We start from the raw sequence: 14842 nt of genomic DNA, 5'->3' as shown, positions 1-14842 counted from the left end.
AACGTGGCGGTAGGATTATAGGAAGACTCATTAACAACCTGTGATATGCAGATGATACAACCTTGCTTGCTGAAAGTGAAGAAGACTTGAAACATTTACTGATGAAGATCAAAGAACACAGCCTTCGGTATGGGTTGCTAGAAGAACAAAAAAATATGTGTTGGAAGAAGTACAGCCAGAATACTCCTTAGAAGCTAGGATGGCAAGATTTTGTCTCTCATACTTTGTTCATATTATCAGGAGGGTCTGGGTCCAGTTCCTGGAGTAGAACATCATGCTAGGTAAAGTAGAAAGTCAGTGAAAAAGAGGAAGGCCCTCAGTGAGATGGATTAGCACAGTGGCAGCTACAATGGGCTTAAGTTTAACAATGATTATGAGGATGACACAGGACTGGCCATTTTTTTGTTTTGTTTTGTTTAGCATAAGGTCTCTATGAGTTGGAACCAACAGGATGGTCCCTAACAACAACAGGAACTTGAGTGTAACTGACTTTATGGACCACCCCCCCAATGAATGCAAACTTCATTGCTCATGGCAGGTAAAGCTATGCTAGCCATTGGCATGCTGTAATGATACATACAGTGGTGAATTGGATGGGATACCAATGAAAGTGGTTGTGTTGTTGGATGCCATAGATCTGTACTGGGAAGGTTTCGGGGAACTGGTACTTGTAAGGACTATTTAATGAATGCTTCTTGCTGGTGACTATTGCTGCCCCGGGAAGGATGTGAAAAGCTAGGGGTGATCAATGACCAATTTAAGGCAAAGTGTAAAAGTCAATTCATGAGTGAACTTAGCTGTTAATTAAAAGTTTGGAGATTCAAGTCCACCCTTAAGTGCTCAGAATAAAGACTTGATCTACATCTGAAAATGCAGCCATTGAAAATCCTCTGTAGTACAGTTCTACTCTGACACACATAAGTTTGCCATGAGTTGGGGTCACAATGAACCAGGGTCACCATGATTAAGAGTTGTCATGAATCAGATTTTCCACAAGTCAAGGTAACTATGAATCAGGGTCATCTGGACAGTAACTGGGTGGATGGTATTCTTTGGTAGACATATTCTTTTGTCTCTTGCTTCCAGAGGGCAGGAGAAACTAAAGAACAGTTCCAGTATTTAATTACTAAAGTAGATTTTCTCCAGTGAATGTTCACTTCACAAACATGTACCTCATTAAGTAAGGGCCCTGATTGGGAGGAAAGAAGATGCTGAGATTTAGGTTGAAGACATCTGGGTTGATATTTCAATTCCCAGAGTATTCTGGACTCTCTGGGCATGCAGAAGTGCCCTACTTATCCTTGCAATAATCAGCGATTTGAGATGCATTGAAGCCTGGGACAAGGATGGACTAGAAATGAAGGGAAGGATGTGAGGGACATGGAAATAAATGAAGTTTGTGTTCCAGTGGTCATTTATGCTCCAGTGGTTTATTGTAAATGTTACCAGAAGCCAAGGAGTAGGAAGCAATTTAATACATTGATGAATAAGGTACTATAATAGAAGTAAATATAGTTTGTCTGTGTAGAGATTAGGTGTAGTAAATCTTACATGTAATCTTACATGTCCTTAAGATAGGATATATTTTTCTTTTTACTATTTTCCAATTTCCATTTTCAGTTTTATTTCATGAAATAATAATAACAATTCTCACAACAGTGATTAAACCAATAAATAACACTGTGCGTTAGTGCATGAGAATGAAGAACGTATGTTATAAATTATAATAGTTTATTTATGACACTGTCTTTACACACCCTTTGTGCTCTCCCAGTTAGGTGGTTGGGGAATCTCAAAATCTACTATGGAAATAAACATTCACTCATATATACATAAGACATATAGTTCACCACAAATAAGATTTTTTCCAAATGACAATTCATAAGGAAAATGGTAGTCTTGAATAAAAGATCATTAGACATAGTAGACAGTTATTAAATTTATATGCTACTAAAACTTGTTTTTATGAATTTCAAACTCAGTTTGGACATTTGGGAAAACAAACACATAACATCTTAAAATCTGCTCTCAGGAGAAAACTAGATTCACGTGACTTTTTCCTGTCAAAGCTACGCATATGCTAAAAATTTCAGTGGCTTAGAGATATCTGGATTTCTTGGGACAATATATTTTTAAAGAACCCTTTGAGGGCCAACTATGTTGTTGTTGTTGTTAAGTGCTGTTAAGTCGATTCCAACCCATAGTGATCCTGAAGAGGGTTTCCAAGGAGTGACTAGTGAGCAAACTGCTGACCTTGCGGCTCAACCAATCTTGCAGTCCAGTGCATTAATCCACACTGCCACACCAGGACTCCTGAAGGCCAACTATAAGCAATTTGTTTTTCTAACTAAGTTTATTTGAAAAAACAAACACTCCTTCCTTTTACTATGATCATTTTATGAAAAGACCAAAGATTTTGACGCCAAAAATGTAGGAAGGATCTAATCTCATGAGGAAGGGATTCATCCTATTCAATAATTAAAAAAAAAAAAAAAAAAAAAAAACTTCATGAAAAGCTTCTGGTTGTTTTACTTTATTTCACTGGAGATTGGCGAACAATTTTGTCAAGATTTTAACTGGTGATGTACATGGACAGAAATCTAGGAACCACTAATGGAATACATTTTTATGGGTTAGTTAGAGGAAGCTTTAATTATTTCCACTGTTAAGTTGTGGAAAACACATCACAGAATTATTTAAAGTTGCTTGTTCTGAGTAGCTTTTCTCATACTTAAGCATCAAAATTCCCTGGGAGACATAACACCAATGGCTTTCTCTCCCCTATTATTTCTGAGTCAGAGGGTGGATACAATGATTTGTATTTCTAATGATTTCTCAGATACTGCTGATACTGGTAACGTAGTCATTACGAGTCGGGCTGCCACCCGCAAGGTCAGCATTTCGAAACTACCAGCTGTTCTGTGGAAGAAAGAGGAGGCTTTCTGCTCCCGTAAAGATTTACAGCCTCGGAAACCCTGTGCAGGGTCACTATGAGTCGGAACCGACTCCACGGTACTTAACAACAACAACAACTGATAGTGTTGGAACATGTGAACTGCAAGGTTGGTGGTTCAAGCTCACCACATTCTCCTCAGAAACCCTATACAGGGTCGCTATTTGTTTATTTATTATTTCAAGATCATAAGCTCTACTTTCAACCAATGAAATATTTTGTTTCATCTCAATGATTATACTCCCCTCCTTGTAACAACAGCTATGCTGATTCCACCCTGTTGCTTTCCTTTTATTTTTCACAAATGAACGAAGCAACAATATTTGATGTACACATACAAAACAAAAAACAGATAATCATTTAAATGGGCACATTTTGCAAGCCAGCCTCTTGCCCACAGGCACACAGCCTTTCTCAGTCCATGGGTGCAGAGTCCTCAGCAGCTCTGTCTTTCTATGCCATCGCCTCTGCCATTGCCACTTTACTGGGTAGGATCTCACGCTCCACTCATGCTCTTCCTTCTTGACAGACCTGGGGTCCAACATATATGTTCTAATTTCAAGGAACCTTATATAAATTTTAAGGTCTTCCTTCTTCATATTCATGAAAAGGTAGATCTTATTTTACATCTATTTTAAAGAATTGTTGTTGTTGTTATTAGGTGTCGTTGAGTTGGCTCAGACACATAATGACCCTATGTTTTATTGTTAAGTGCCATTGAATCAGTTCCAACTCATAGTGACCCCTATGTATAACAGAACAAAACAATGCCCAGTATGTGCTAGCCTCACAATTACTGCTATGCTTGAGTGCACTGTTGCTGCTACTTTGCCAATCCATTTTTTTTGGGGGGGTCTCCCTCTTTTTTTTTCTTTCCCTCTACTTTATTGTTGTTGTTAAGTGCCATCAAATTGGTTCCGCTCCATAGTGACCCTGTATAGGGTTTCCAAGGAGTGGTTGGTGAGCTTGAACTGCTGACCTTGAGGTTCAAACGGACTTTGCAGCTTAGCGCATTAGCCCACCGTGCCACACCAGGACTCCTTTCCCTCTTCTTTAAAAAACATGATGTATTCCTTTAGGGACTGGTCCCTCCTGATAATATGTCTGAAGTATGAGAGATGAAGTCTGGCAATCCTGGCTTCCAAGAAGCATTCAGAACAAAAACACTGCCCAGCCTTATGCCATCCTACAATTGTTGTTATGTTTGAGTCCATTGTTGCAGCCACTGTGTCAATCCATCTTGTTGGGGTTCTTCCTCCTTTTTCACTGACTCTCTACTATACCAACAATGATGTTCATTTCCAAGGACTGGTCCCTCCTGATAATATATCCAAAGTACATGAGATGAAGTTTCCCCATTCTGGCGTCTAAGAAGCATGCTGGCTGTACTTCTTCCAAGACACATTTGGTTGTTCATCTGGCCATCCATAGTACTTTCAATATTATTCTCCAACATCATCATTCAAATGCATCAATTTTTCTCTGCGTTCCTTACTTATTGTCCTGCATATGTGGGATTGAAAATACAGGGCTTGGGTCAGGCGTACCTTAGTTCTCAAAGTGACATCTTTGGTTTGTAACACTTTAAAGAGGTCTTTTGCATCAGATTTGCCAAATGCATCATTTGATTTCTTGGCTGCTGCTTCCATGAGCATTGATTGTGGATCCAAGTAAAATGAAATCCTTGACAACTTCAATCTTGTCTCTGTTTATCATGATGTTGTTTACTGGTCCAGTGGTGAGGATTTTTGTCTTCTTTACATTGGTTTTATAGAATAGAAAATGCAAATATTTCCTCCAAGTGTTCTCATGGCCTGTGATGCCTTTATTCAATAATAAATATCTTTTAGATGAATAGGGGCACTTCTTTCTAGAGCCAGTGTAAATATCATATCATCTTTGTAGATGATACTTACTTAAGTTCCCAGATAGAATCTATCCATCTATCTACCCATCCACTGACCAATCAACTACCTACTCAACTACTTATTTATATGTTTGTAAAAAGTGCACTGGTGTCCCCATTAGATTCTGTGCTTGTTGAGAACAGGTGCTGTGACTCATTATCTTTGAATTCTAGTATCTAACATAATGCATACCATGGATTTTGTACATTTATTTGGCATATCATGGCAATAGCCAAATTAGAAAGATGGGTAATCATCTAGTGAATTTGACTTCTATAGATACAGATGATTCAGGTTAAATTTTTTGTCTTCCCCTCCCCCCCCATTATCTATACCACAATGTTATTTTTCTTAAATCATGTGAATGGTTGCTTAAACTGACTTTTAAAAAGTGTCTAATTTGGGGGTGTACTGTACCAGTCAATAAGTCAACTATTGGAACAAAGAAATGGAAGATCCCTGTTGCCATGTTTGTCAGTTGCTAGCCTAACTGGCCTCCCTAGACTAGAATTCTATTCCATGTATATGTGGCAAAAGTTTGTATATTATTACTGTCCATTTTAGGGTGCATCAAAGTGTGAAACTTAAATATCCAAATTCTAAACTCTTCAAGGATTTTTTAAAAAAAGTTTTTATTGTGAATTGAGGGAAAGTTTACAGGGCAGATCATTAGTTTTACATTCAACAAATCATGTACTTTGCTTCATTACAATGATTATAATACCTCCCTTCCATGTACCATCAGTTAACAGGATTTCTCTCTATTCATTTTAGCTCTCTGTCTTTTGTTTTTAAACATTCAGGCATATATAATAATTTAAACCACCAAAGGGCACATTCTGCAAGCCTGCCTCCTGGCTGCCAGCCCTCAGTCCCTCTCTTTCCATGAATTTAGAGTCCTCTACTATTCCCTATCTCCATGCCCTCATGTCTGCCTCCATCTCTGGTGTTGCTGCTTCTCAGAAGGTTTTTTGACTATCAAAAACTATGGAGTAGTAGATATGCTCTGGATAGTTCCCCCAATTCCATAGGTAGCAATTGAAAGCTGGAGTCACCTGAAGTGTACACTGCTTCCTTTGTTTCATATATATCGTATTTCTTTTGAAATCAGTACACAAGATAATGAAATAGCAAAAATATTGACAGGTATAAATACATGTTAAATGTAAGTAATTTTTCATCTTATTTTCATCAATGTATTTTTGTCCTTTGGACTAGATTTTTAAGACCAAAGACTCTTGATTGAGTGACCCAGGTACATAGGCAAAGACCATAGAAAAGACACGATCATAACATGTATTATGTTTATTGTGCTTTCTGGCCCACGAAGACAGAGCTAAGGGGGAAAGACATATTTGGTCTTTCCCTGAGTTCAGGAGCAGAAAGATAGGCAGATAACAGTGGGAGTTTGGGGTTCTAGGATTTTTATGTCATTTTCTACAACTGAACAAATGTAATATTCTTATAAATATAAGTTAATGAAGTAAAATGAGAACAATGTTTTATTAATTTTGGTCAAAAAGTACAATTTTCCATATTTAATAAGCAAGAATTACTTAATCCTGATACATCTAGGTCACATACTGCTTTCACAGGGGATTCTATTTTCAAATAGAAATACATAGTTAATGAACATTTGTTTAAAGTGCTTTGCTACATTTTATACAAAGGTGCCTACAAAATGCCACATGTTATTAGAAGCAGCAATCCTTGTTTTGTTTGTAGGCAATTCAATTATGGAAAATACTCACAAGTTGTGAAAAGAATATCATTAAACAACCAAGTAGTTCTCTTCTGTTATAAATGTTTCCAAGAAGGATCAGTTGTGGACTTGCTGGTAATTGACTGCAGAATTGGATTGTTTATTGAACAAGCATTTATTGAGATTGTAAGGAACAAGAAGTAATGTACAGGAAGCTTCCTTGTAAGAGTGCCTGTGGAAGGGGAGGAGCAATTTGTCTCTGGTTTTCCACATGTGAAGGGACTCTTCTTTGTTAAACTCTCTCAAATAATATACAATTCCTTATCTTATTATTGCTGCTCAAGGTGAGGTAACGTCTCTTGGAGATTTATAGCATTTTCTGCATGCCATTTTCTTTTCAATGAATACTATGGAGTTCTGGTGGCATTATAGGATAACCACTGGACTGCTAATCACAAGATTGGAAGTTTAAACCCAACAACTGCTCCATGGGAGAAAGATGAGGCTTTCTGCTCCCGTAAAGATTTATAGCATTGGAAACCTTTGGAAATAAGGTCGCTATGAGTTGGAATTGATTCTATGGCAGTGAGTTTATAGTGAGTTTTAATGTCAGGATGGAGTCACTGGGTAGTACAAATGGTTAACATGATCAATTGCTAAGCAAAGCTTACCTCAGAAAAAGACCTGGGGATATACTTTTCCCCAAATCAATAACTGGGATGCCTATGGAGCACAGTCTACTCTGACACACATGGGGTTATCATGAGTAGGGTCTCACTCCATGACAGCTGGTTTCATATCAGCATAAGGGGCGAAGACTTTGCTCCTGACTATTTGGTCAAATGCCTGCTCACTGGTTGGGCCATGTTAGCTTGTGATCAACTGTTTTAAAACATTTCACACATAGTCAGTGCCTCCTTCCAATGTTCGGTCAGAGCTCGGACAGATAGTTTTTCACAGGTCCAGTCTGTGAAAGTAGTATTATCTTTCTCTTCTGCTGAGGGGGTTTGTCTTCTACTTTGGGTAGTCAATGTGTATCCTACATGCCTCCCTGTATAATACCTTTAGCTAGAGGATGGTGCAATTTCCTGATTTGGATTTTGGCTTAGGAAGATGGAAAAAATCCATCTGGCTTTCAGGTAGAACACATGTACCAACGGGTTATCAGTCAAACTTCACAGGAGCTTACAGTGTAATTCCTTCCAGTGAATTGGAAACAGCATTGTCCTTCCACTCCCATTTGTCATGTTTTTATGTAAGGGATCTTACAGTGTGGAAGGGAAACTGACTAAGGTAGGAGTTGTGTACTCTTAGGCATCTCTAGCTAATAGCATCTTAAATCTCATCAAACCTGGTAATAATATTTTTTTTTCTTTTTTACTATTTCTTGTGTGTTTATCTTCTAGTCACTTAAGCAAAAAAAAAAAATATATATATATATATATATTAAAGACTTAATATGTTGCTCTGTATTAAATTCAACTAGATTATAAATTCCTAGGAGGGCAGGGACTACATATTAAACTTTTGTATAGGTTTCCTCTTTCCCTTCTTACTAGAGTCTAGAATTTGACGGTTGTTGGGCTTCACCCCAGCGGTTTTTGACTCACACGAATCCCATATGACAGAGTAGAATTTCCCCAAAGGGTTATCTAGGCTATTCTTTATCAGAACAGATTTTGAGGTCTTCCTCCCATAGATCCATGGGGTGGATTTCAACCACCAACTTTTCAGTTACTGACCAGGCGTTTAAGTGTTGAGTCACCAGTGCTTCTTCCAGATCTTTGTCGACACTCAATACTTATTTCTGTGTTACTACAACACTAAATAAAATATCTGCTTCTTAAAAACACTTCAGATTAGAAGACATGTACTAAATGTGTTGTTTTTAAGTGCCATTGTGTCTGTTCCAATATGCATGTTGTTGTTAGGTGCGAATCTGTACTAACTCATAGCGACCCTGTGCACAACAGAAGGACACACTGCCCGGTCTTGCACCAAACTCACAATCCTTTCTACCAATGCATAACGACCTTATATAGGTTTCTGAGGAGCAGCTGGTTAGTTAGAACTGCCAACCTTATGGTTAGCAGTTCAGTGCTTAACCAACAGTGCCACGCCAGGACTCTATGTACTGATTGCTATTGTTAAGTGCCATCGAATTGGTTCTGACTCATAATGACCCTGTAGAGGGTTTCCAAGTCTCAGCTAGTATATTTGGACACTGACCTTGAAGTTCAAACTTACCTTAGTCCAGTGCATTATCCCACAGTGCCACACCAGGAAAACTGGCAATTACTGAATACTATATGTGTTGGACTGCATAGTTGGTTTGAACTATAAGGTCGGCAATTCAAGCTTACCAGCCACACCTCAGAAACCCTATACAGGGTCGCTATGGGTCAATACTGACTGGATCGCACTTAACAACAACAACAATATACCAGTGAAAGCCTTGGTGGTACAATGGGTTAAACACTGGGCTGTTAACTACATGACTGGCAGTTCAAACCTACTAGTTGTTCTGCAGTAGAAAGATAAAAAGGTTTATAGTCTGAAACCCTAAGGAGCAGTTCTGCTATGCACTGGAGTAGACTCGATGGCAATGTGTTTATTTGCCAATGACTTTACTAGATACACTATGCATGTAATCCTCCAACAGCTCTGCCATGTAGAACAGAGGGTATGATTTTACAGATTTGGAAAAGGATTGTTGAAGCTACCCATGGAAATAGTTTATGAGAGAACATTTTGAGGCCACACCAAGTATTGATTCCTGGAATGATAGTCCACATGAATATCCAATTTGAAAGTCAGAGACAAGATAGAAGATGGAGAACTGCAGACTCCAGGCACTTCAAAAGGACAGCAATGAGAAGGCCCACAGGACAGTGGAACATGCGGCCCACCAAGAGGAAATATACAGAGTCAAGAAAGGACAAATGGTTTGGAACAAATCTCATATTTTCTTTCTTCCCTGTGCAGATGAAAGAAAATATTGGACATGTAAGAATTATTATCCTCATACAGATCTGGGCCAAGAGAGACCCAGGCCATGTCTAAGGCCAACAACTATACAAAGGACTGAAGAAGAGCCAGAGGGTTTATAAAAATGTAAAGTTTAATTTTTTTTTTTTTTACAATATATATGGAAATTTTAGTTTAAGGCAATGTAAAAAATATTTAAGCATGGTTCTTTAAAGATTAGGTATTTTGATAGGTAATGGATTGTGTCCGTGCCGTTTTTGTGCCCACTCTTTTACAAAAAATGGTTCATTAGATTCATTTGAATAAATGGTGATTTGACAAATGATTAAAAAAAAAAATCTAAGCATGACATTCTTTTAAATGTGTGGTCGTAATCAAATGTTCTTCACGCATACATTGTGATAGGTTCTTTCGTCATAACATAGGAAAATTGAGGCTCAGAAAGAATGAGTGAAGTCAAGAAGAATATACAAGTATTAGTGGTGGAAACAGGATTTAAACCTGAATCTATATGACTGTAAAGTCTCTCTTAAAAAACAAAAACAAAAAACAAAGCCGAAAACTATATTGTTCAGGCAGGCAAAGGATGAGACAGCCAGGGTTACATTTAAGTTGTTGATATCCAGAGTATCCTATAGCTAGCTGTACATACTAGTTAACCTTTGTTTACAGAACCCAGGGAATGGTGTCTGTCCCTGACCAATACTGCTGTCCTCATGGTATGCCTTATCTTACAGACCAGAGGAAAAACATATTTAATAGTCTCACGGAGCTTGAGGCTGCCGGGTAAAAGACACTGCTACTACCCAGAATGAAACCAAACAAAATGTTTTGAAGGATCAAAACAATGTCCTTCATGACTGGGTAATTAAAACAACATCACATAGGCACAGTTTTAAAGTACATAAATTAACTTTGAAAGGAAAAAAGAAAAAAAGAAAACTCTTTCAAATGACGTGCTATTTATTTAGAGTAGAATCTTTTATTTTTATTAGCACTGTTGACAATGAAATCCTAAATGAATTCATAAAAAAAATAGGAATTAGAGGACATATTTTCTGATAATAGCCCAGGAAAAAAAAATTCAATGTGAACTGTGGAGTTAAAGGATATTTGGCAAGGTTCTATAAAGAGGGATAGTGAAAATGTTTGAATTGCCTTCTTAATTTAGGTTCTCTCAAAGCAGAGCTGAGAAAAAAACTTGACAGAGGGAGTTTTCTTGGTAGGTGATCCTGGGACAGGTGAAATTAATTTTAACTATATATTTTATTTTACTCATTATATCCAAATTAATGTCATTTGACACATATTTTATATCAGAATTACTAATGATATATCTTGCATTATTTTTTTCTTACTAAATCGTTGAAATCTGGTACATATTTTACTCTTACAGTACAACTTATTTAGGACCAGTTACATTATGAGGCTTTCTACTCCCGTAAGGATTTACACCCTCGGAAACCCTGTACAGGGTCGCTATGGGTCGGAACCGACTCGATGGCACTTAACAAACAAACAAACAAAACATTTCAAGTGCTCAGTAGCTGCCGCATATGGTGTATTATTGTTGTTGTTAAGTGCCATTGAGCGGTTACAACCCATAGCAACCCTGCATAGGGTTTCCAAGGAGTTGCTGGTGAGTTTGAACTGCTGACCTTGCAGTTCAAACCAACTTTGCAGTCCAGTGTATTAACCCTCAGCGTCACACCAGGACTCCACATATGGCATAAGGTTACCATATTGGATCACACTGTTCTAGGTCAATATAAAATGATTTCTCATTTGGGAAAGCCATTTGGCAAAAATCTGTCATTTCATTCATAATTTTCTTTTTTAAAAAAAGACTGAAGTCATAATCTCTCCTAATATTTTAGGGTTAGCTTTTTTATTTGTCAACACCATTTGATGACATCTCTGTAATTAATGAACTTTTTTCAGGAGTTTTCACTCCTGTGATTTTAGAAATCCTTCTACTTTATGTGGCAATGACTGTCATGATGAATTTTTCTTCAGGACACTGATGGGAGAAAGCCTCAGGCTCTGTCACCATCATTGTTTATACCTTAGGACTTGTGTTAGTTTTCTATGAGTGCTGTGATAAAATACCAAAAACTGGGTAGTTTAAAAACAACACAACTGCATTTCTAATCATTCTGGAGACTAGAAATGTGAAATCAAGATGTTGGCAGGGATGTGCTCCCTCCAGAGTTTCAAGGGGAAGAGCCTTTCTTGCTTCTTATTTTCTGATGGCATAACTCTGATCTCTGCCTTCCTCTTCACATGATCATCTTCTCTCTGTGTCCATGTCTTTAGGTCTCTTCACCCCCTCTCTTAAAAACACCTGTCATACTGGATCAGTGGCCCACCTGACTCCAGTGTGACCTCATCGTCATTAATTATATCTGCAGTGACCCTATTTCCAAACAATGTCATATCCATAGGTACAGGGGTTAGGACTTTAACTTATTTTCATGGGGGACACAATTCAATACATAACAGGGCCTGTAACCAGGCTTAATGGAAAAGCATTGAGAAACAGGGGCATCTTTTGGTCTGGGCTTTCAAGGACTGTTATAGACAAGTAAGTTTCTGTCTATTGCTACTACTGTAATAATGGAAACAAAAAAAAAGGAAAAATTGAATTTGTTAAAATTTTAAATATACATTTAAAATACACTACAACTGCCAGAGATTCAAGCCAGATTTAGACGAGGATGTGAAACGAGGGATATTAATGCTGACATCAGCTGGATATTGGCTGAAAGCAGATAATAGTAGAAAGATATTTATCTGTGCTGTCTTGACTATATAAAGGCTTTCAACTGTGTGTATCATGACAAGCTATAGATCACAGTGAGGAGTATGAGGAATTGTACTCATGGGGAACTTGTACATAGACCAAGAGGAAGCCATTCATACAAAACAAGGGGACACTGAATAGTTTACAGTCAGGAAAGGTGTGTGCCAGGGTTATATTCTTTCACCATATTTATTCAGTCTGTATGTGGAGCAAATAATCCAAGAAGCTAGATTATATGAAGAAGAATGTAGCATAAGGATTGGAGGTAGACTCATTAACAACCTGCAGTATGCAGATGATACAACCTTTCTGGCTCAAAACAAAGAGGACTTAATATACTCATGAAGATCAAAGACCTCAATGTAAAGAAAAGAAAATCCTCACCAATGGAGCAATAGATAACATCCTAATAAATGGAGAAAAGATAGAAGTTGTCAAAGACTTCATTTTGCTAGGACCAACCATCAACACTCATAGAAGCAGCAGCCAAGAAATCAAATGATGTATCACATTAGGCAAATCTGCTGCACAAGACCTCTTTACAGTGTTCAAGAGCAATGATGTCAATTTGACTAAAGTGCACCTTACCCAAACTATGGTATTTTCAATAGCTTCATAGGCATAAGAAAGTTGGACTGTGAAAAAGAAAGATTGTAGAAGAATTGATGCATTTGAGTTATGATGTTGGAGAAGAATATTAAAGGTACCATGGACTCCCAGCACAAACAATTCTGTATTGGAAGATGTACAAACATAATGATCCTTGGAAGCAAGGATGGCAAGACTTAGTCTCTCATATTTTGAACATATTATCTGGAAGGACTAGTCCATGGAGAAGGATATCATGCTAGGTAAAGTGGAAGATCAGGACCTCCAATGAAATGGGTTGGCACAATGGCAGTAGCGATGCGCTCTAGTCTAACAATGTTTGTGAGGGTGGCACAAGACTGGATAGTGTTTCATTCCATTGTGCATAAGGTTTCCATGAGTAGGAATTGACTCGATGGCACCTAACAATAATAACAACAACCAAAACATCAATCTACCATGACCCCATCTTTTTTAGTGTGTGTTTTGCTTTCTTCTCTTTAAAAAAAATGTGTAAGATTTTCTTCATAGGTGAGAGATTTGGCAGATACTCCCAGTTGAATAAACTAACTTTCATGATGTTTCATGTTCAATCTCTTCTGTGTCTACTAGAGAGGCTATTCACATAAAACAAAGGAAACACCCGAATGAACACAATTTTTGATTTTCTGGTCTTTTTTTTTAAAAAAACAATCAGCTGTGGCCATATGTTATAATGTTGGAAAAAGAAGTCTGTTGGTGCTACATTCTCCCCTTCTTCCATGTTCCTTTTGAGAAATCACTTCTGGTGGCTGGCAGTGTGGCAGCCATCTGGCAACCAGAGACAATTAGCATAAGGATGCAAGCCAACAACTAAGGATGGTAAAGCAAAAATAGAAAATACTTGGTGTGTGGCAGGATTTTTTTTGTCTGCTTTGCCAGTTCTAGAAATACATCCAGACTTCTTGTTATATTAGACAAATAATACGTTGTATGTTTAAAGTCATTAAATAGACAAGAAAGAAGGAAAAGGTCAAAATGATGTCAGAAGAGATGCTGCAATTTGCTCTCCAGCATAGAGATGCTAAAGAAAATGGAAGAAATTATGAGGTACAAGAGCTGAACAGAAAATTTCAAAGGCCAGCTCAAGAAGATAAAGTCAAAGATTACAACAAGATATGCAAAGATCTGGAATCAGGATACCAAAAAGGAAGAACATGCTTAGAATTTCTCAAGCTGGGGGAACTGAAGAAAAAACATTCAAGCCTCGATTTACATTATTGAAGGATTCTTTGGACAAATTATTGAACGATGCATAAAGCATCAAAGTAAGATGGAAGGAATACACAGAGTCACTGTACCAAAAGGAAATGGTTGATGTTCAATCGTTTCAAGAGGTAGCATATGATCAAGAGCCAATGATATTGAAGGAGAAAGTCCAAGGTGCATTGAAGGAATTGGCAAAGAACAAAGCACCAGGATATGATGGAATAAAAATTGAAATCTTTCAAGAAAGTGAGGCGACAAAGGAGGCACTCATTCTTCTGTGCCAAGAAATTTGGAAGACAATTCTCTGGCTGCTGATTGGAAGAGATCCATATTTGTGCCCATTCCAAAGAGCAGTGACCCAATGGAATGTGGAAATCATCAGACAATATCTTTGATATACCATGCAAGTGAAGTTTTACTAAAGATAATACAGAAATGGCTGCAAGCATACATTCACAGAGAACTTCCAGATGTCCAAGCTGGATTCATAAGAGGATGTGGAACAAGGGATATCATTGCTGATGTCCAATGGAACTTGGCTAAAAGCAGAGAATATCAGAAAGATGTTTACCTGTGCTTTATTGACTATGCAAAGACTTTCAATTGTGTGGATCATGACTAGCTATGGACAACATTGTGAAGTATGAGTGTTC

This window comes from Chrysochloris asiatica, unplaced genomic scaffold (genome assembly GCF_000296735.1).
Source record: "Chrysochloris asiatica unplaced genomic scaffold, ChrAsi1.0 scaffold00070, whole genome shotgun sequence".
Lineage (NCBI taxonomy): Eukaryota > Metazoa > Chordata > Mammalia > Afrosoricida > Chrysochloridae > Chrysochloris > Chrysochloris asiatica.
This window is presented reverse-complemented; position numbering follows the sequence as displayed.